This window comes from Narcine bancroftii, chromosome 2 (genome assembly GCF_036971445.1).
Source record: "Narcine bancroftii isolate sNarBan1 chromosome 2, sNarBan1.hap1, whole genome shotgun sequence".
Taxonomy (NCBI): domain Eukaryota; kingdom Metazoa; phylum Chordata; class Chondrichthyes; order Torpediniformes; family Narcinidae; genus Narcine; species Narcine bancroftii.
In genome coordinates, this window is record NC_091470.1 from 6,633,303 (window position 1) to 6,653,790 (window position 20,488).

At 47.0% G+C, this 20,488-nt stretch overlaps 1 long non-coding RNA gene across 1 annotated transcript in view; it reads right to left on the reverse strand.

Moving 5' to 3' along the window:
* Window positions 1-3,997: 3,997 nt before the first annotated feature.
* The window catches only part of LOC138753155 (uncharacterized), a 59,652-nt gene continuing 43,161 nt past the window's right edge, over window positions 3,998-20,488 (reverse strand). The window contains exon 2 of the long non-coding RNA XR_011351012.1: window positions 3,998-4,435. This is a non-coding gene — a long non-coding RNA (uncharacterized lncRNA). The remainder of the gene's footprint in view (window positions 4,436-20,488) is intronic.

Below are 20,488 nucleotides of genomic sequence, written 5' to 3' on the forward strand. Positions count from 1 at the left end.
TAAATCCTTGGGTTATTTGAGTTGACATTTGTTTTGACATATTATCCATTTGAAAAGCAATCCCTTCCAAAACAGTGAACACTGAGTCCAATCCAGATTCCATAGCCACTTTTTGAGGTCTACCTTCTATAAGTACAGGCTTCTCCTCCTGGGCAAATTCCAATAAGGTAAGTTCTTCTTCACCTTCAGTCACCATAGGTCCTCTGACTGTGCAGCTGTGGATCTGGACACCCGACGCCGGCCTCGTTGGGGCGCCGGCTCTTGGGCTCCCCCACAGCCCACACTTTTTCCAAAAGATCCCAGACCCAGGATGCTCCGCGCATGCCCGGCAGGACTGCCGGCATGCAGGGGGGTCCTCCAATGCTTCACTGTGCTTCCCCGGGCCACCCAGCAATGTCGCAGGCTCACGGGCCCCTTTGTCGGTCAGGCTGCCCGCGCACACGGCTTCACATGCATGCGGGTCGGCTACAACCGAACTCACCAAAGTGCCAGTGCCATCTTGTGACTGCAGGATTGGTGCCAAAGTCAAACTTGAATGGGCAGGAATCCTCTGGGGTTTGGAGACTCCCAACAACGACTCAGTGGATTCAGCTGTGCAGGTAGGCCCTCAGATCGTCTATACTTTTTTATGGTAATTTCTTCTGAAGTTGAGTTTTAGATTTCTTCACGTTAGTAGACATGATGAATCACTGTTATTCAAAAAAACTATAAATACTATTTTTAATCACTTTTATACTTTTTAAAGTCGGGTATTTAATAATCCAGGTGGAACACACATCTTTCTTCTACGTCATCTTACCACGCACCCCCCCAGCTTGTTAGTCTTCTTGAAGCTTTCCATCCCAACCCATTGACCATTCTTCCTCTCCCGCTGATGCTGTCGACCTGCTGAGTTCCTCCAGCAGATTGTTTGTTGCTCCTCATACCAGCATCTGCAGTCCCCTGTGCGCCTCCGCATCAGATAACAGGACAGGGTGGACTGTTTCCGTGCCTGTTTCCGTGCTGTGTTATGGTGTGACTTTAAGGGGGTTGAGAAATGCCATCACGCACCAAACAAATCCTTATGGAAAGTGTAAACAGAACCTGGCTAGAATGAATCTTTTCATCAATATTATTTAGTGTGAAAAAGAACAACAGATTTTCAGCAAGTATTTTTGTTTGATAATGTTTTTGTAATAAATCCACAAATTTTACAACTGGTGATGTCATTGGAGCTTAAAGTAATCATCTTTGGAAGTGGAATGTGTAGTCGAAGGGAAGTGCAAAGAGACACAGCATCATTCATCACCTCCAGTACAGTAACAGGCCATTCGGCCCTCAAGCCCGTGCTGCCCAATGGCACCCAATTACAGTACAATTCCGATTATCCAAAATGGTCGAGACCGGGCCCATTTTGGATACTTTTTTTTCAGAGAACTGGTCATTTTTCTTTAAAAACAGCCCCCAGTAGCAACAGCAAATCACTTGTAACACTGTTTAAACAACAACGAATGACAAGGCAAGGCTCTTTAAGCATTAAAATAATGTTTAATTCTCAACAAAAGCAAAATGCTGGCCACCGCCAATCACTGACAGGTGACCTTCCCCACTAAGACCCCGCTTTTGCAGGGAGCCCAAGGGTCCACTCCTGGCCTGGAGCTTGAGCTCCCTGCTGCCTGCGCCGGGAACTCAAAGTCCCCAGTCAGTTCGGCTCCGGAAAAAATTCAGATAAATGAGGATTTTGGAGAATCCAATTTTGGATAATCAGAGTTGTACTGTAACCTACAGCCCCGGTACATTTTGAATGGTGGGAAGAAAATGGAGCCCCTGGGGAAAACCCTCGTAGACATGGGGAGAACATACAAACTCCTCACAGACAGCGCCAGATTCAAACCCCAGTCCTGATTGCTGGCATTGTAAAGGCATTGCGCTAACCACTAGGCCAACTGTACCATCTATCCTGTGCTGAAAGAATAGAGGAATAAATGAAAAATGATCCTCTCTTGCCGTTGAATAAGATCGTGGTACCAAGTACTGATGAGGCCACATCTGGAGAACTGCATGCAGTTCTGGTCTTCCTGCTTGAGGAAGGATGTATTGGCTTTGGAGACGAAGCAGAGGAGTTCACCAGGTTGATTTCAGGGATGAAATTGGGGAGAAATTGAGTCGTCTGGGACTGTACTCGCTGGAATTTACAAGAATGAGATGGGATCTTATAGAAATATATAAAATTATGAAAGGCATAGATAAGATAGAGGTAGGTAAGTTGTTCCCATTGGTGGGGGACACCAGAACCAGGGGACACAGCCTCAAAATTCAGGGGAATAGATTCAGGGCGGAGATGAGGAGGACCTGCTTTTCCCAGAGGGTGGTGAATCTGTGGAATTCGCTGCCCATTGAAGCAGTGGAGGTGACCTCAGTAAATAGATTTAAGACAAGGTTGGTTAGATTTCTACATAGTAGAGGAATTAAGAGATATGGGGGAAAAGGCAGGTCGGTGGATCTCATTGAATGGCGGAGCAGGTTCAACGAGCTGGATGGTCGACTCCTGCTCCTATTTCTTATGTTCGTACACTTGACCCGTGACCTATCTCCATCTTTCCACCTTGTTCTCAGTGTCCCAGAAGTTGGAACCATGATGCCATAGAGGTCTCCAGCACAGAAACAGGCCCTTCGCCCAACCCCTTCGTGCTGACCAAGTGGCCTACCCTAGCTTGACCTATTTGCCTGCATTCATTGTAAATCTTTTCTATCTTAGTACCTGCCCAAATTTCTTTGGAATGTTACAATTGTATCCACCTCCACCACTTCCTGTGGTAGTTTATTTCATAAACTCACCACCCTCTGTGTGAAAAAGGTGCCCCCTTTGGTCCCTTATATATCTTGCAAGTACAAATGACTGGACATGTCCAACCAGACGTAACAGCATTTCTCCAGAACAGACACACAAACACAAGACACAGCACATACAAATCACATATATACATGCAGATATTATTTAAATATTTATAATTATTTGGAATTATTTACTCGGTGGCGGGATACTGTTCATCAATCTCACAGCTTGTGGGAAGAAGCTATTCCCCAGAATGATGATTCTGATTTTGATGCTCCTTCCTGATGGTAGTAGGTCCTCATGTTAAATTTATGCCCTCCAAGTTTAGACTCCTGTACCCTACCTTGCATCTTACCGTATGTATGACCCTTATAAGCCTTTATAAGGTCACCTCTCAGCCTCCTACACTCCAGCAAGATACATCCAGTTCCCTATAACTCATGCCTGCCAGTCCTGGTGGCATTCTCGTGAATCTTTACAGGCTATTGATACCATTCCTGTGGCAGGATGACTGGCAGGGCACAACAGGAGCACCAAATTGCAGTAGGTGATCCCAGCCAATTATAGAGCAACACTCCGAGTGCAGTCTCGCCAATGATTCATACAATTGTGACATGATGTCCCTGCTCCTGCACTCAATGCCCTGATGGAAGGCAAGGGTGTCGAACCCCTTCTTCACCACCCCGCTGACCTGTGTTGTCACTTTCTTGGAGTTCACTTAACTACTGACCTATCGTAGGTTCACAACATCTCCTCACTTGTCAGGAAGGCACAACAGCAACTGCACTTCCTTGGAAGACTGAAGCAGGAAAGGCTACTGGCCACCCTCTAAAGGAGCTCTATCAAGGGTGTCCTGGCTGGTTGCATCGTGTGGTATGGTTGCTGCAGAGAAATTGTTCGGAGGTCAATCTACAGGACCACAAGAGTGGGAGAGAGGATCACTGGAGTCTACCTCCCCACTACTGGCATGATCTACTGGGATCGCTGTGTGAAGAGGGCTCACAAAATCACTAAGGACCCCTTCTGTCCAGCACACAGCATCCTTCAGCTGTTCCCGTCGGGGAAGAGATCCAGGAAGATCAGAGCCTGCCCCACCAGCTGAGGAACAGCTTCTTCCCACGGACACTGAGAATGTTGAACGACCAAAGGAACTGCTCATACTAACCCTCCGAGACTCTCATATTTACGAACAACATTTATTTATATTAGTACATATGAATACTTGTCCTGCATATGCATTCTTTGTCTGTATCTGTGTTGTGTCTTGCTGTGTCTGTTTTTTCACAACATGATAGAAGCCAATTCCAGCCATTGAAACCTGTGCTGTTCAATTACACCCAATTAACCTATCAACCCCATATGCCTTAGTGGGTGGGAGAACACCAGAGCCCTCAGGGAAACGCAGGTTGCAGGACAAACGTTCAAACTCATCACAGACATCGCCACATCGCTGGAGCTGAAATAGGGTCATGCTAACTGGAGTCCAGGCCTTCACTGTTGTTGGCTCATGCGAAGAATAGATTGATGGGCTGAATGGCCTGCCCTTGGATTGGAAACTCTTTACGTCTTTTCTCATCGTGGCTGTAACCCTGGAAACTTCCAGCAATAGGAACTGACTGGCTGTGAATCCGGGAGGGAAGGGAAGAGTTAATATTTCAGATGTACAAGAAGCGTGTTGACATGTTACTTCATGACTTACTCATTCTGAGGCATTTGGTGAGGAGTAGGTAGGCAGTCAGGGTATGCATTTCTCCATAAAAAAGAAAAATATTTTATAAATATCAGTTTAAATCATTGCTTCTCTTAAATTTTCAGTGGTACTTTGTGTAAACTGTTGATCAATGTTTTATGTGCAATACACTGCTGTACTGCTGGATAATTGCTGGATAAACTCAGGAAGTCACGCAGTGTTTACTGGAACCAAGAGTATAACCAATGATTCGGGCCAGTGTCCCTCACCGAGGTTTGAGCAGAAAGCAGGCAGGCACCTGCATAAGGTAGGGGGAGGAAAGGAGAGGAGGGAGGGAGGGAGGGGGAGGAGAATGGGGCAGCAGGTAAGAGGTCGTAGGTGGATGTGGGTGGGAGGGCAGAAGAGAAAAAGCTGAGAAGCGATGGGAGAGAAGGGAGCTCCCTACATGGAGATGGGTGGGGAGCTGGAGATAAGGAGGCATTGGGGCTAAGAAAAGAGAGAGGGAGAGGGAGACAGGGGAGGGGGGTTTAAAGGAAACTGAAGAAGTTGATGTAAATGTCACCTGGTTGGACGGTGTCCAGACAGAAGATGAGGTGTTGTTCCTCCATCTTGCAGGTGGTCTCGGACTGGCAATGTACGAGGCTGTAGACAGAGATGTCGGGGTGGGAATATCCTGCCTCTGCAAACTGCTTCTCAGTCTGTTGAAATCCCCTCTGGAATTTGTCTTGCTGATGTGACATTGGTACAATTTAGACGGGTGTGTGAAGACTTGTTGGCGGGGTACGGCAAGGGGGATTTCCGTTGAGTTCAATGAACCTTCTTCACTACGTGGGAGGCTGCAGAAGCTTCCAGTGTTCCAGAGAATAGCCTGCACTGGAATATCTCCAGCTGCCATGGAGTCTGTCCTTCGTAGAGAGAGCAACGTTTGGAGTCACTGCGCTACTTCCATGAGGCTTGGAGCTTCATGGATGGATATGAAGATTGGTGGAGGAGCAAATGGTGTTGAGGAAACTGGGAGGGTGCAAAATGACTTGGACAGATTAGGAGAAAGGGTAGAGGTGTGGCAAATAAAATACAATATTGGAAAGTGTACAGTCATGCACTTTGATAGAAAAAATAAACAGGCAAACGGGCAGAAAATTTAAAATCCTCAGATGCAAAAGGACCTGGGAGTCCTCGTGCAGGACAGCCTGAAGGTAGACGTGTAGGTTGAGACAGTGGTGAAGAAGGCAAATGCAACGCTGGTGTCATTTCAAGGGGAATAGATTATGAGATCAGGGGTGTGATTTTTCAGGCCCTGGTGAGTCCTCACGTGGAGTCACGCGAGCAGTTTTGGGCTCCTCATTTAAGGAAGGATGGACTGACATTAGAGAGGGTTCAGAAGAGGTTCACCAGGATGATTCTGGGAACGAAAAGGTTATTGTATGAGGGGGGGTTTAACAGCTCTTGGCCTGTACCTGTTGGAATTTAGGAGAATGTGGATGCAATTTCATTGAAACATTTTGAATGTTGAAAGGTGTGGACAGAGTTGATGGAGAAAGGTTGTTTCCCCTGGTGGGAGAGTCTAGGACAAGAGGGCGCAACTTCAGGATTGAAGGGCATCCGCTTAGAACAGAGATGCAGAACTTTTCCACTTTCTCACATGCCCAAATTGAAATTTTTTGAGAATCGGCTGGGATCTTCCACTGCTCCTGTCATGGTCTCCTCTACATCAGAGGACTGGGAATGTCGCTTTGTTGGGCACCTTGGCTCTGTCCACCGCAATAGCTTGGATCTCCTAGTGGCCACCCATTTCAATTCCCTGCCCCATTCTCTTGCCAACGTATCTGTCTATGGTCTCATGCACTGCCAGACTTAGACCATCTGAAAATTAGAGGAACAAGGCCTCCTATTCTGTCTGGGCCCCCTCTAACCAGACGGCATTAACATCAACTTCTCCAGTTTCCATTAGTTTCCTCCACTCCCCCTCCCCACCCCATCCCCACAATCCATTCTGATGTCTTTTTTCCTTCTAGTTCTGTCTCTAGCCCCTTCCTAGGAAATGGGAAAATTTGCAGGCCCTGGGAGCCCTTCACGCACCATTATTTGCAGATAATTTTGCAACTCAGCATTTTAAGGGGGGCTCCTGTCTCCAGCAGTGACGACTTGAGAGCAGGTTGTGCTTTCACACCATCAGGAGGCGATTGGTCAGTTAACTCAGCCGGGCTCTGACACTGTATCGTGGACTCTGACCATGTCTCAGAGCCCGGTTGAAATCTACTCAGTCTGCCCGGTTATGTCATTTCACACCGCGTGATTCACGCAATTTGATCTGCAATATTGACGGGTTAACTCAGATGTAATCAGCTGTGTGAAAAGGGCTTCTCTCTCTCTCTCTCTCTCTCTCTCGTTTTCCCCCAGCTCTGCATTGAGCCAACTTCCCTTCCCCCAATCAATTCTCACCTGTCCATTTTCAATAAACGTCTGTTTGTCTATACTCCTCTCCAGCCTTTTAATTTGTGCATCTGCCTGGATTTTACCCATACCTTGAAGGAAGGCTCAGGCCCAAAACATGGGTAATATATCTTGACCTCCCACGGATGCTGAGACCTGCTGAGTTCCTCCAGCATTTACTGCATTTCTACTACAATCACAGGGTCTGCACACTTTCGTATTTCACTCCTTACAGAACTCCAGGTCATTACAGAAGCCAAGGGGGGTGATAGATGAGTTACAGGGAGGCTGTCACACCTAGGTGACAGACAAGAAAGGTAAAGGGAACAGGCAGTCAGTGCAGGGTTCACCTGCGGCAGTTCCCCACATTATGTTAACCTTCTACAGGAGTTCTATGAAATGACATAACCGAGCAGACTGATAGAACAGTCCGACATGGACTGTTTCCATACTGTAAATTGTTATATGGTTACATTCTGCCGGCTGCATCACAGTGTTGTACGGTTGTTGCAGAAAAATGGATCAGAGGCCAATTCACAGGACCATAAGAGTGGCAGAGAGGTAGTGACAGAAAAAAAATGAAGGCAAGGCAATTTTTGTGAGTCGTTTGACCCCATGGTAGGCTTATTCAGAAAGTCATGAGGCATGGGATCTATGGAACCTTGGCTGCTTGGATTCAGAATTGGCCTGTCTGGAGAAAGCAGAGGGTGGTAGTAGATGGAATTTATTCTGCCTGGAGTTCTATGACCAGTGGCATTCCAGTGATCTGTTCTGGGACCATTGGTCTTTGTGCTTTTATTTATGTAAATGACAGACAAAGAAGTAGAGATATGGGTCAGTAAGTTTGCAGATGACACAAAGGTTTTGTGGAGAGTATAGAAAGTTGTAGGTTATAAATAGGATATAGATGTTATAAATAGGATAATAGATAGGATGTAGAGTTGGGTGGAGAAACAGCAGATGGAATTTAATCTACACAAGTTGTGAAGTAATGCAATTTGGAAAGTCGCATTTGAAGGTGGAGGCCAAGTTTGGAGTATTGTGTGCAGTTCTGGTCTCCAAATTATAGGAAGGATATAAATAAGACATCTTGAATACGGAGAAAGATTAGGTAGACTGGGACTTTATTCATTGGAGCATAGAAGGTTGAGAGTGGATTTGATAGAGGTATTTAAAATTATGAAGAGAATAGATAGAATAAATGTGAATAGGCTCTTTCCCCTGGGGGTAGGGAACAAGGGTTAGGGGGCAAAACTTTAGGAGTAATATAAGAGGAGCTTCTTCACTCAGAGAGTGGTGGCTGAGTGGAATGGTCTTCCGGAAGAGGTAGTTGCAGCAGGGTCAATTCTGTCATTTAAGAGAAGGTTAGATGAACACATGGATGGATGTGAGGGGGTTGGAGGGTTATGGGCAAGGGAATGGGAAGGAGGAACTAGTGGAGTTTCACGTAAATCGGTGCGGACTAGAAATGCCGATATGGACTGTTTCCATACTGTAAATTGTTTTATGGTTACATTGTTAATGGCTGGATTCTTAAAAGTGTGGTGGATCAGAGAGATCTTGAGATCCAAGTTCACAGATCCCTCAAGGTTTCCACATAAGTTGATAGGGAGGTTAAGAAGGCGAAAGGCATGCTGGCCTTCATTAGTCAGGGGATTGAGTTCAAAGGTAAAGGTTCCATTATTGTCACATTTAGAATGTAACATAAATGAAATTCTTTAACCTTCGTCTCCCGTAAGGCAGAGAGTCACCACTGTGTCCAGCGTTGTGAGGTAACTTTGCAGCTCTATAAATAACTCTGATTCAACCACACTTGGAATATTCAGTTCGGTTCTGGTCACGTCATTATCGGAAGGGCGTCAAAGCTTTAAAAAGGTTGCAAAAGAGATTTATCAGGATGTTGCCTGAATTGGAGAACATATCTTATGAATCAAGGTAGATAGAATTAGGGCTTTTCTCTTTAGATCAAAGAAGGGTTAGAGGCAACTTAGAGGTGTACAAGATGATGAGGGGCATAGATAAGGAGGATGGCCAGCACCTGGTCCCTGGAGCAACAATAGCAAACACCAGAGAACATCCATTTAAGGTGAGGGGAGGAAAGTTTAGGAGAGACGGCAGAGGCCAGTGTTTTTTTAATATAAAAACACACAGAGTAGTGGGAAGACATGTTGCAGCTCTACAAACCTCTGGTGAGACTACATTTGGAGTACTGTGTTCACTTCTGGTTACTTCAAATAGGAAGGATGTGGAAGTTGTGGAGAGGGAGCAGAGGAGATTTACCAGGATGTTGCCTGGATTGGGAAATAAGTCTCATGAGGCAAGGTGAGCAGAGCTGGCTTTTCTCTTTGAAGCGGAGGAGATTTGACAGAGGTCTACAAGATTCTGAGAGGCACAGATAAGGTGGAGAACCAGTGCCTTTTCCCCAGGGTGGGAGTTGCAAACTCTAGGGGAAATCTCAACAAAGTGAAGAGAGGAAGGTTTAGGGGAGACATCAGGGGAAAGATTTTTTTAAATACAAAGAGTTGTGGGGGCCTGGAATGCATTGCCAGGGTTGGTGGTGGAGGTTCGTACAATAAGGATATTTGGATAGGTACATGGATACAAGATAAATATGGTGTGCGGTAGGGAAAAATTACTGCAGATTGTTGTGGAGTAGGGTTTCATAGGTCAGCGGAACATTGTGGGCTGAAGGGCCTGTATTGTGCTGTGAACCTTCAATGCACTTACAGAGAGAGGTTGGACTGGCAAACATCACAACCAGCTCCAGCTCCAGCTGGTTGTGAGGGCTCCAGCCAAAACGATTGACCTTTCCTTTTCTCCCACTCATGAGTTCCTCCAGGGTCTGTTGCTCCAGATTCCAGCATCTGTGGTTTCCTGTATCTCAGTAACATCACAACCACAGTTCACTGAAGAGAATGATTTATTTAACACCCCCATTCAATCCAGAACCTCTCCAATCTTGATTTTGATCCAGTTTCAAAAACTTTATTGTTTAAAAAAAAAGATAGCATTTGAACAAATAGAACAGGGAGAATTATCAAATAGCCACATTGTACAAATACATCAAATCAGGACATATCATTATAGAACAATAATTGTGGAGTCGGTCTACATCAAAAGTAATTGGTCCTTTAAATAGAATGTTGCCACTAAATTGCAATACAGTCAGTACAGGGGATTGATGTCAAACCTATTACAAAATCTCTCCCCAAGTAACCACAAATGTCTCACTATTCCCTATTCTCTAATCACATTCCTACACACCCCCTCCAACCCTCTCCCTCCCCCCAATCTCTGTGAATTCGACCATCCCCTTCCACCACTCTTACAAAGTCCATGCCTTCCAAAGTTCTATCAGACTATATATACACCCAGAGACATAGAACACTCCAGAAACCACCAGTTCCTTTCAGGCCAAAATCATTAATCAGTGTTGTTCCCAAATATTTAACTGATTATTTCTCCACATTCGCTGAACCTTACCCCAGAGCAATGGAACTTGAGAGAGACTGGGTGCTGCTACCCAACTGCAGCTCATTGACCAATAGGAGAACCGGGAGAAGGAAGGAGAACAGTAGCCCATTTGGTCCTCTGTGTCTGGTAAAAACAGAGCTGGAGAAACTCAGCAGGTCAAAGAGTTCACTTTATAGATAGATACACATCTAACCTTTCCGCCCTTCAAGTCTGGTAAAAACAGAGCTGGAGAAACTCAGCAGGTCAAAGAGTTCACTTTATAGATAGATACACATCTAACCTTTCCGCCCTTCAAGATCGGAGTCCATTTTGGGTGTCTGCCTAGATTTGGCTCAGACCTTGATGAAAAGCTGAAGCCTGAAACATCGGTTCTGTATTTTTACCTTTGCTCTATAAAGGACCCTGTTTGACCTGCTGGGTTTCTCCGGCACTTTTGTGCAAAGTCTATCAATGGGCTTTGAACAGTTCCAATGACTTGGATCCACAACCTTCTGGGGAGAGGATTCTGTGTGAACTCCATCTGAGTGAAGGCATTTCCTTCACAAACAGCTGATATGCTGAGTCTGTGACACCTGGTTTCAGCCCAAGGAAGCAGGGTCTAAGTCCCTTCTCAAGGCCTTTTGTGCTGGATTCAAACCACTTGTTATCCCCAACTTCCGGGCAATTCTACTCAACATGAAGAGCACCAGTAGACTACAGGAATTAGAGAGCAAATTTGCAGCAAAGATTAAAACAGGTCAGATATCCATTGTTCCCACCATGAGTTGTCCAGTCTCCTACATCCTCCTGAATTCTCATCAGCCCACCCCTTCCCTCCTTTTTATGCATGGCATCTCCCCTTTGGTCTCAAAATAAAGGGACGCAACCCAAAATGTTGACCATTTCTCTTCATGGATGCTGCCCGACCTGCTGAACCCCTCCTGCTTCTCAATGCTAACTTAGTGCAGTACTGCAATCAGTACAATGGTTTCTCTGTCTCAAGGCACTCTAAAGTATCTCAAGAGCTTTGGAGGTACAAACACAGGCCCCAGGTAAATGCAAGGACCTGCTCTGCTTTTCAATGTAACAATGCCACTAAGGAAAGGGTAATCGGGTCTAGGTGAACATGGCACAAAGGCGGTTAAGAGAGAAAGGGAGGAGAGATAAAGTGGGAAGTAACAGATAGGCAAGCAACATTTCAAGAGAAGCTGAAGGTAAGTGCAACAGTAGCGGACTTGATACACAAGTCGGCCAATGAATGCAGTGACCGTATAGACCCCGCAGGGGCTAACGACTTCCAAACCAGGTGACAACCCGATCGGCAGGAAACAACGAGCAACAGCAGAAACACTGACCAATCCGAGGCTGGCGTTGCTGTGACGTCACACCTGTCGTCAGCGCGGGGAGAGAATATAAGTAGAGCTACCAGTGCAATAAACTAGTATTTGACATCAACTTCTTGGGTGTGTGTCATTCTTTCCACACTTTGCGATAGCGTGCACGCTACATTGGTGATTCCGGCAGTGCAATTGCCAGTTGGACCTGAAGATGATGGACCAGGCGGCTCTTCACGCAGTTTCGTTGAAGTTGCCAACGTTCTGGGCATCGCACCCACATGTGGTTCGAACAGGCCGAGGCTTAGTTCCACCTTCAACAGATCGCTGACGACAGCACCCACTACTACTACATGGTGAGCTCGCTTGACCAGGATACGGCAGCAGGGTCATCGACTTCCTGCATCAGTCCCCAGAGCAAGGCATATATGATGCCTTCAAGGATCTATTAACCCACACCTTTGGGCATGCTACCCAATAGTTGCATATGGATGGATTGGGGGACAGGCTTCCATCAGCCCTCATGAGCGAGATGCTCGCCCTTGCTGAGGGACATAGGCCTTGCCTGCAGATTTCCCTGGAACAGCTTACTCGCTGATGAAGACTTCAGCGATCCCAGGAAAGTCGCAGCCTGGGCAGTCGTGCTCTGGAGAGCACCTCGGTGGGACAGATTGCTAGGCCCTGCACACAGCCAGCAACAAGGCCACAGTAAGTGAAGAGGAAAAGTGGACCCCCTGACGCAACAGTACGGCTACTATCACCAACGATGGGGTGTGGGGTCCTGTCGATGCCGCCCACCCTGCGTGTTTCAGGGAAACACCATGGCCAACTGTCATTAATGGCTGCGGCGGTTGGCCAACATGACAGCCTCCTCCATGTGTGGGACACTGTCCAGAAGGCATTTACTCATTGATACTGATGATGAAATAAGTGCCCTTCCCCCTTCCCCCGGCCTACGAAACCTGGAACAGCAAACCGGGCCCAGCACTGAGGGCACTGAGCAGCACCACCATACGAACCTTTGGCACCCGCACCACCCTCCTCGGCTTCGGCAGCAACCAGTTCACGTGGACATTCACGATTGCAGCTGTTGCACAACTGCTCCTGGGAGCAGACTTCCTGCGAGCCCACTGCCTCCTGGTGGACCTTAAAGGGCGGTGTTTGGTGCACGCCAGGACTTATCAAACCACGCCCCTGGGGGAAGCCAGGTTAGCTGCCCCCCACCTCGACTCCTACTCCTCCACTCTGTCCGACAACACATTTACGTGGATCCTAGTGGGGTTCACTTTGAACGTGGTGCCACAGTTTACACTTCCAAACCAAAGCACAGGGCCAGGCATCACATTCTCACCAACAGTCCCCCGCTCCACGCCAGGGCGCGCTGCCTCACCCCCTCCAAGAAGCTCGCCCCCACTAAGGTCGAGTTTAAAACAAATACAAGAGCTGGGGATCGTGTGGCGTTCTGACTGCCCCTGGGCCTCCCCCCCGCACATGGTACCAAAGGCAGCAGGAGGAGGCTGGAGGCCATGTGGTGACTAATGAGGCCACTCCATCGGACAGATACCCCGTGCCCCATATCCAAGACTTTACCGCCAACCTACAAGGGGCACAGGTATTTTCAAAAGTCGACCTCAGAGGCTATCACCAGATCCTGGTCCATCCCGATGACATCCCTACAACTGCCATCATTACCCTTTTTGGACTTTGACTTCCTGAGAATGCCCTTTGGACTTAAGAACGCAGCCCAAACCTTCCAGAGGCTGATAGATGCGATGGGCCGGGATCTCACATTCACCTTCAACTATATGGATGTTCATCACCAGCCGCAATCACACAGAGCATGTGGCCTTTCTAAGGCTACTGTGCTCCTGGGTGCAGGAATTCGGACTAACTATAAACCCTGCTACATGCTAGTTTGGGCTGGAAATGATCGATTTCCCAAGGCATCGAATCAATCAAGTCACAGAGTGAAACGCCTGCCCAAAAAGGTAGAGTCTGTACAGCACATCAAACCCCGTACAGTGAAGGGACTGCAAGAATTCACCGGTATGATTAATTTTTTTAATCACCAATTCATACCAGCAGCAGCCCACATCATGTGCCCCCTTTATGCACTCATGGTCGAGAAAGGTAAAGACATTACCTGGGACAATGAGGCCTCAGAGGCGTTCCAGAAGGCCAAGGACGCAGTGGCCAACACCACCCTTCCGGTACACCCCAGGCTGGAGGTGTCATCCACTCTCACAGTAGACACCTCCAGCACAGTGGTAGGGGACGTACTGGAGCAATTCATCAAAGGGCAATGGCAGCCCATGACCTTCTTTAGCAGGCCCCTCTGGCCATCCAAGCTCAAATTCAGCGCCTTTGACCGGGAGCTATTGGTGTTGTACTTGACAGTCAGGCACTTCAGGTATTTTTTGGAAGGTGGACAATTCAGGGTCTTCATGGACCATAAACCTTCGCCTTCCATAAAGTGTCTAACCCATGGTTGGCCGGGCAGCAGCAACATTTCTCATACATGTCTGAGTTCACCACAGATATTCAACACAGAGCAGGTAAAACCAACGTGGTGGCTGACACACTGTCCCACCCATGATCCGAGTCCGTCCAGGCCCTGTCCCAGGGAATAGACTATTCAGCCCGAGCCAGGGCACAGCAGAAAGACACTGAGATTCCGATATACAGAACAGCAGTTTATGGCCTCAGGTTGAAGGATGTCACCATTGACCCTGGTAATCAGACACTCCTCTGTGATGTCTCCACCGGAAAACCCCGCTCCATCGTGCCGGTTGCATGGAGGTGGCAGGCCTTCGAAGCGGTGCACAACCTGGTGCACCCAGCCATCAGAACATACGTTAAAATGGTGACCAGTAGATTAGTCTGGCATGGCCTTCGGAAACAGGTCAGTCACTGGGCCAAGACTTGCACGCTCTGCCAGACATCCAAAGTGCAAACACATAGCAAGGAACATCCCCTCCACCCCCCCCACCTCATTTCCGAGCCAGTGTAACGTAGATTCAGCCAAATCCATATTGATATTGTAAGGCCATTGCTGGTCTCCTGTGCGGCGAAATAGCTCCTCACCATAACTGACTGCTCCACAAAATGGCCAAAAGTGGTCCCGCTGGCCAACACAACCACTGAGAATTGTGCCAGGGCACTGATTAACACCTGGGTGTCGAGGTTCAGAGTCCTGGAACATATGACCTCAAATAGAAGTACACAGTTCACTTCAGGACTCTGAGCGGTGCTGGCCAATTTGCTGGGAACCTAGCTCCACCACACTACTGCTTACCACCCTCAGGACAACAGGTAGGTGGTGCGGTTCCACGGGCACTTAAAGGCGGCCTTGATGGCTCAGTTGAAGGGGCTGAACTGGGCAGAGGAGCTACCCTGGGAGTCTGTACCGGGCTGAAAGAAGACTTCAATGCCTCGGCAGCTGAGATGGTGTACGCTGTTGGTGATACCGGGGGAGTTCTTGGCCACTGCCGAGGACCCACAGCCTCATTGACAAAGCCGAGGGAAAGACTGGGCACTCTTGCTCCTCTGCAGTCTCCACCACATGCCCAGGCCAACTCCCATGTCCCCAAAAATTTAGAGTCCTGAGATTCTGTCTTTGTTCAGAGGGGGACACACTGAAGACCTTTGCAATGGCTGTAAGAGGGGCCGTACAAAGTCGTCAGACTCAACAGGTCGACATGTGTGCTGGATATTGGCAGTAAGGCAGAGACTTTCACCAAGCCAGCACATCTGGGCATGAGCCAACTGGTCTCCATTCATCCCCCGTGACGCAGAGGTAGGCCACTGAAAGCAGCAAACAGGGCTCTGATCGCTGGTGGCTGATGAACGCAGTGACTGTGCAGACCCCGCAGGGGCCAATGACCTTCGTCCCAGGTGACAACCCACACCATGGAAAACAACGAGCAATGGTGGGAACATCGACCAATCTGAGGCCGGCGCTGCTGTGACGTCACTCCTGCCAGTCTTCAACTTCTTGTGTATGTGTCATTCTTTCCACATTTTGTGGTAGTGCGTATGTTACACTTCGATCCACTAACTTGGTTCTCCAACTGATCACAAACCGCAAACAGAATTTTCCTACTCTAGAAACATACCCCCAATTGTTTTTGAGTTTGACACAGAGAAACTGCACCATTATTCCACAGCACGTCCTGGCTTTGCTGCACCAAGCATGATCAGCTGTTATGAGCGTGGCTAAGGGCAGGTGTCCTGGCATTGATGTCGTACTTGGTTAGGTAGCCTTGTTATGCCAATGGAATAAATAAATACATTTTGTCTCGTGCATTTGACATTCGATGCAGAAGCGTCTGGTTCAGAAATCTGTTTCTATTAACATATTTTAACATATATGAACATACTCCAGACATTGGCTTCCTAAATCCATTAGAGAACAAGAGATTTGGAGGAATCTAACTCCGAGAAAAAGGCCACCGGGGCCCCTCTAATCTTTGCCTAGTCCCACCAACTCAGCCCATCACCTTCCATCCCTCTCCCATCCATGTACCTGTCCAAATTCTTTTTCAATGTAACATTGAGCCCACATTCACCACTTCAGCTGGAAGCTAATTCCACACTCCCATCACTCACTGTGTGAAGAATGTCCCCCTCATGTTCTCCCTAAACTTTTCCCCTTTCACCCTTAACACATGTCCTCTGGTTTGCATCTCACCCACCCTTAGTGGAAAAAGCTGACCTACATTTACTCTGTCTCCCCCCCTCATCATTTTAAACACCTCTATCAAATCTCCGCTCATTCTTCTATGCTCCAGGGAATAATGTCCTAACCTGTTTAACCTTTCCCTGTAACTCGGGTCCTGAAGTCCAGGCAACATCCTAGTAAATCTTCTTTGTATTCTTTCTATCTTGTTGAGGTCTTTCCCGTAGTTCAGTGACCAAAACTGCACACAATACACCAAATTTGGCTTCACCAATGTCTTATACATTTTTAACATAACATCCCAGCTCCTGTACTCAATACTTTAATTTATGAAGGCCAATATGCCAAAAGCTCTCTTTACAATCCTATCCACCTGTGATGCCACGTCCTGGGAATTATGTATCTGCATTTACAGATCCCTCTGTCCTACTGCACTCCTCGGAACCCGACCATTTACTGTGAATGTCCTTTCTTGGTTCGCTGCTCTTTCATAAAACATAGCAGCAGAATTAAGCCATTTCAGCTCATCGAGTTTGCTCCATCATTCGAATCACGGCTGATTCATTCTCTTGCCTTCTCCTCATAATCTTTGATGCTCTTGCTAATCAAGAACCTATCTTTAAATATACCCAATGACTTGGCCTCCACAGCCATCAAATTGCCCAGATTCACCACCCTCTGGCTGAAGAAACTTTTCATCATTATCTGTTCTGAAGGGGAGTCCTTAAGTTTTGAGGCCATTCCCTCTGGTCCTCGACTCTCCCACTACTGGAAACATCTCCACTCAGAGACCTGTTCACCCACCATACTCCACACACCGATCCACTCCATAATCTCAACCCTCCTTATTCCTGTTCCAGCAATGAGAACCTGTAAGATCTCAGTCCTCAAACATTCCCTGAAACGAATCTGTGCCTCAGGAGGCCATGTCTTCAGCTCCCAGAGTCTTAACACCTGACGATCTTCTTCCTTTAAGGCATTCTCCACACCAACTGCACTGGGAGAAGCTTAATCAGAAGGACTGCAGAGATTTACGAGGGTTCACCACCATTTTCTCAAGGGTCATCAGGATTTGGGTGGCACCATTACAGCGCCAGCGACTGGGGTTAAAATCCAGCACTGTCTGTTTGTTCTCTCTGTATCTATGTGGGTTTCCTCCCACCCTCCAAAACGTAGTAAGGGTGTAGGTCAATTGGGTGTAATTGGGTGTCATGGGCTCGTGGGCTGAAAGGGCCTGTTGCCATGCTGTATGTCTAAATAAATAAATGAATAAGCAATAAATACTGGCATCATCTTTACCTCATCATGGATAACGGAGGTGGACAGGTGTCACTGTGGGAAAATAGATACTGAAGGAACAGAGCACTGTTTGAGCATCATTATATTTAAATTTTAATTTATAAATCTCGACGTACAGCATGAACAGGCCCTTTCAGCCCACAAGCACGTGCCGCCCAATTACACCCAATTGACCTACAGACCCCAGTATGTTTTGACGATAGACAGAAACTGGAGTATCCAAAGAAAACCCACATACAGGGAGAAAGCACAAACTCCTTACATAGAGTGTGGGGTTCGAAACCTGGTCCCGACCGCTAGCGCTGTAACAACTATGCTAATCGTGCCACCCAGAGAGTATTACGCTGTCGGCAGTGAGAACCACACTGTACTTAGAATGCTGCACCGTTAGAATGGCCTCAGAACTAAAGGTCTCCCCTTCAGAACAGATAATGAGGAAAGGTTTCTTCAGCCAGAGGGTGGTGAATCTGGGCAATTTGATGGCTGTGGAGGCCAAGTCATTGGGTATATTTAAAGATAGGTTCTTGATTAGTAAGAGCATCAAAGGTTATGAGGAGAAGGCAGGAGAATGAATCAGCCGTGATTCGAATGGTGGAGCAAACTCGATGGGCTGAAATGGCTTAATTCTGCTGCTATGTTTTATGAAAGAGCAGCGAACCAAGAAAGGACATTCACAGTAAATGGTCGGGTTCCGAGGAGTGCAGTAGGACAGAGGGATCTGTAAATGCAGATACATAATTCCCAGGACGTGGCATCACAGGTGGATAGGATTGTAAAGAGAGCTTTTGGCATATTGGCCTTCATAAATTATTGAGTATAGGAGCTGGGATGTTATGTTAAACATAAGTAGAGAACAATATGCTATCATGGAAAGGTCAGAAGGAGTGCTGCAGTCACTGGGAGGCAGTGAGGGAGAGGTGTGCTGTCAGACTGCCATGCTGAAGGATATGGGGAGAAAGCAAGACAATGGGGTTGAGAGGAAAAATACATCAGCTATGATTTGAATGGCAGAGCAGATTCGAAACGTTGAATGGTCCAATTCGACTCCTATCTAAAGCCTCCTCTCCATGACATCTCCAGAATGACCACAGAATGTTGAGGAAAGTACTACACTGCACAGAAGGTGCTGGTAGCTAGCTAATCCATCTCCTGGATATGTTTCCACGTTCTGGATCATTACCATCTACTCAAGCACCCACCTCCCCATGATGCTTCTGCAGGTGTGGATATTCTTCTGGGGGCTCACGCCCGAATGGCCCTCCCACTCTGACTTAATGGGGTGGGGGGGGTAATTAAATTCAGTAAATGTGGCTAGGGTGTGAAAGAATTCAGTCAGGAACTTCCTCCCGCATGCATTTTTCTGTGAAAGAATTTTGTTGGTAATCTCCTGCAGGCTATGTTAATAGATCTGACGGACGCTCCAGTCAAGATTCCAAACAAGATTTTGGCCTCTCAATTTCCTGCTGAATTTCTAGTAGCTTTCCCTTGAATCAGATAGTGAGCTCAAGCCTACACCTCTGACATGCCATTCTCAACAGGGGTTAAAACACAGAAATGCTAGAGGAATTCAGGCCTCCCAACGCAATTGGAGATGGATCCATTATTGGTATTTTAGGCCTGAGCTTGCCCTCAATGTACGAGGAAAGACGGCCACGGCCACCACAAATTTAAATAAAAGCCGCGTTTTCTTTTCACTTCACACAAGATAAATTTTTTCATGTTTTTATGTAGTCGGCAGAAGGAAATTATGGCAGAAACTAGAATGATTGTTTCACAGCAAACTTAAGCAAAGTCCTGGGGGGCGGGAGGTGGGCTATAGCCGAAAAAAGGTTGATAATGCCCGACCAGTGCAGTTCACATATGTAGCTAGATCACAGAGGAAGAGTTGCTGCACTGTGGGAGAGCAGATGCTGAGGGAGCTGTGCACTTTTAGAGCACAAAGGTATAAAAGGAGCAATATACTGCCAATGGAGAGTTCCAAAGGAATGCTACACTGTGACAGGGAGGCAGTGAGAAGGGATATGTGATGTCAGAGTGCCATACCGAAGGATTGTCAAGGGCAGTGGAAGTTGTAGCCTGCACGTTTGTATTTATTCTTGCACTCACTGTTGTACCACATAGACTGACTTGCCAGGATAGCGTGCAAAGCAGTTTTTCCCACTGTATCCAGGCAATATGACAATGGGAGAATTTGCTGCCCATCCCTAATTGCCCCTGAACTGAGCCATTTCAGTGGTTATCCAGACCAGTCTGGGCGAGGACAACAGATTCTCTTTCCTGATTAATGAAATAGGTGAATTTCCACTTCTATCTGGTTACCGTTAGTGAGATTAGCTTTGTTTTTAAATGTCAACATTATCTACATTAGTTCAATTTAAATCCTTTGCCTTACTGCACTGTATCTTAATTAAATTAGGTTAATTGATGTGATGGGCAGCATAGGGCCTCATGGGCTAGAAGGGCCGGTTACTGTGCTTTACCACGAGGGGACAGTATTGAGCACAGACACAGACTCTTCAACCCAGCTTCTCCATGCCAAATAAGCCTTGATCTATTTGCCTGCATTTGACCCATTGTTTCTCTGAACCAGTTCTATCCATCCAACTGTCTACATGACTTTTAAACATTATAACTGTCTCCACCTCCACCTCTTCCTCTGGCAGCTCGTTCCATATACCCCAACACTCTGTGTGATAAAAGGCCTCTTTTTAATCTTTCCCCTTTCGCCTCTCAACTGCATGCCTTATAGATTTAGATTCCCCTACCCTGGGAAAAAGACTATGATT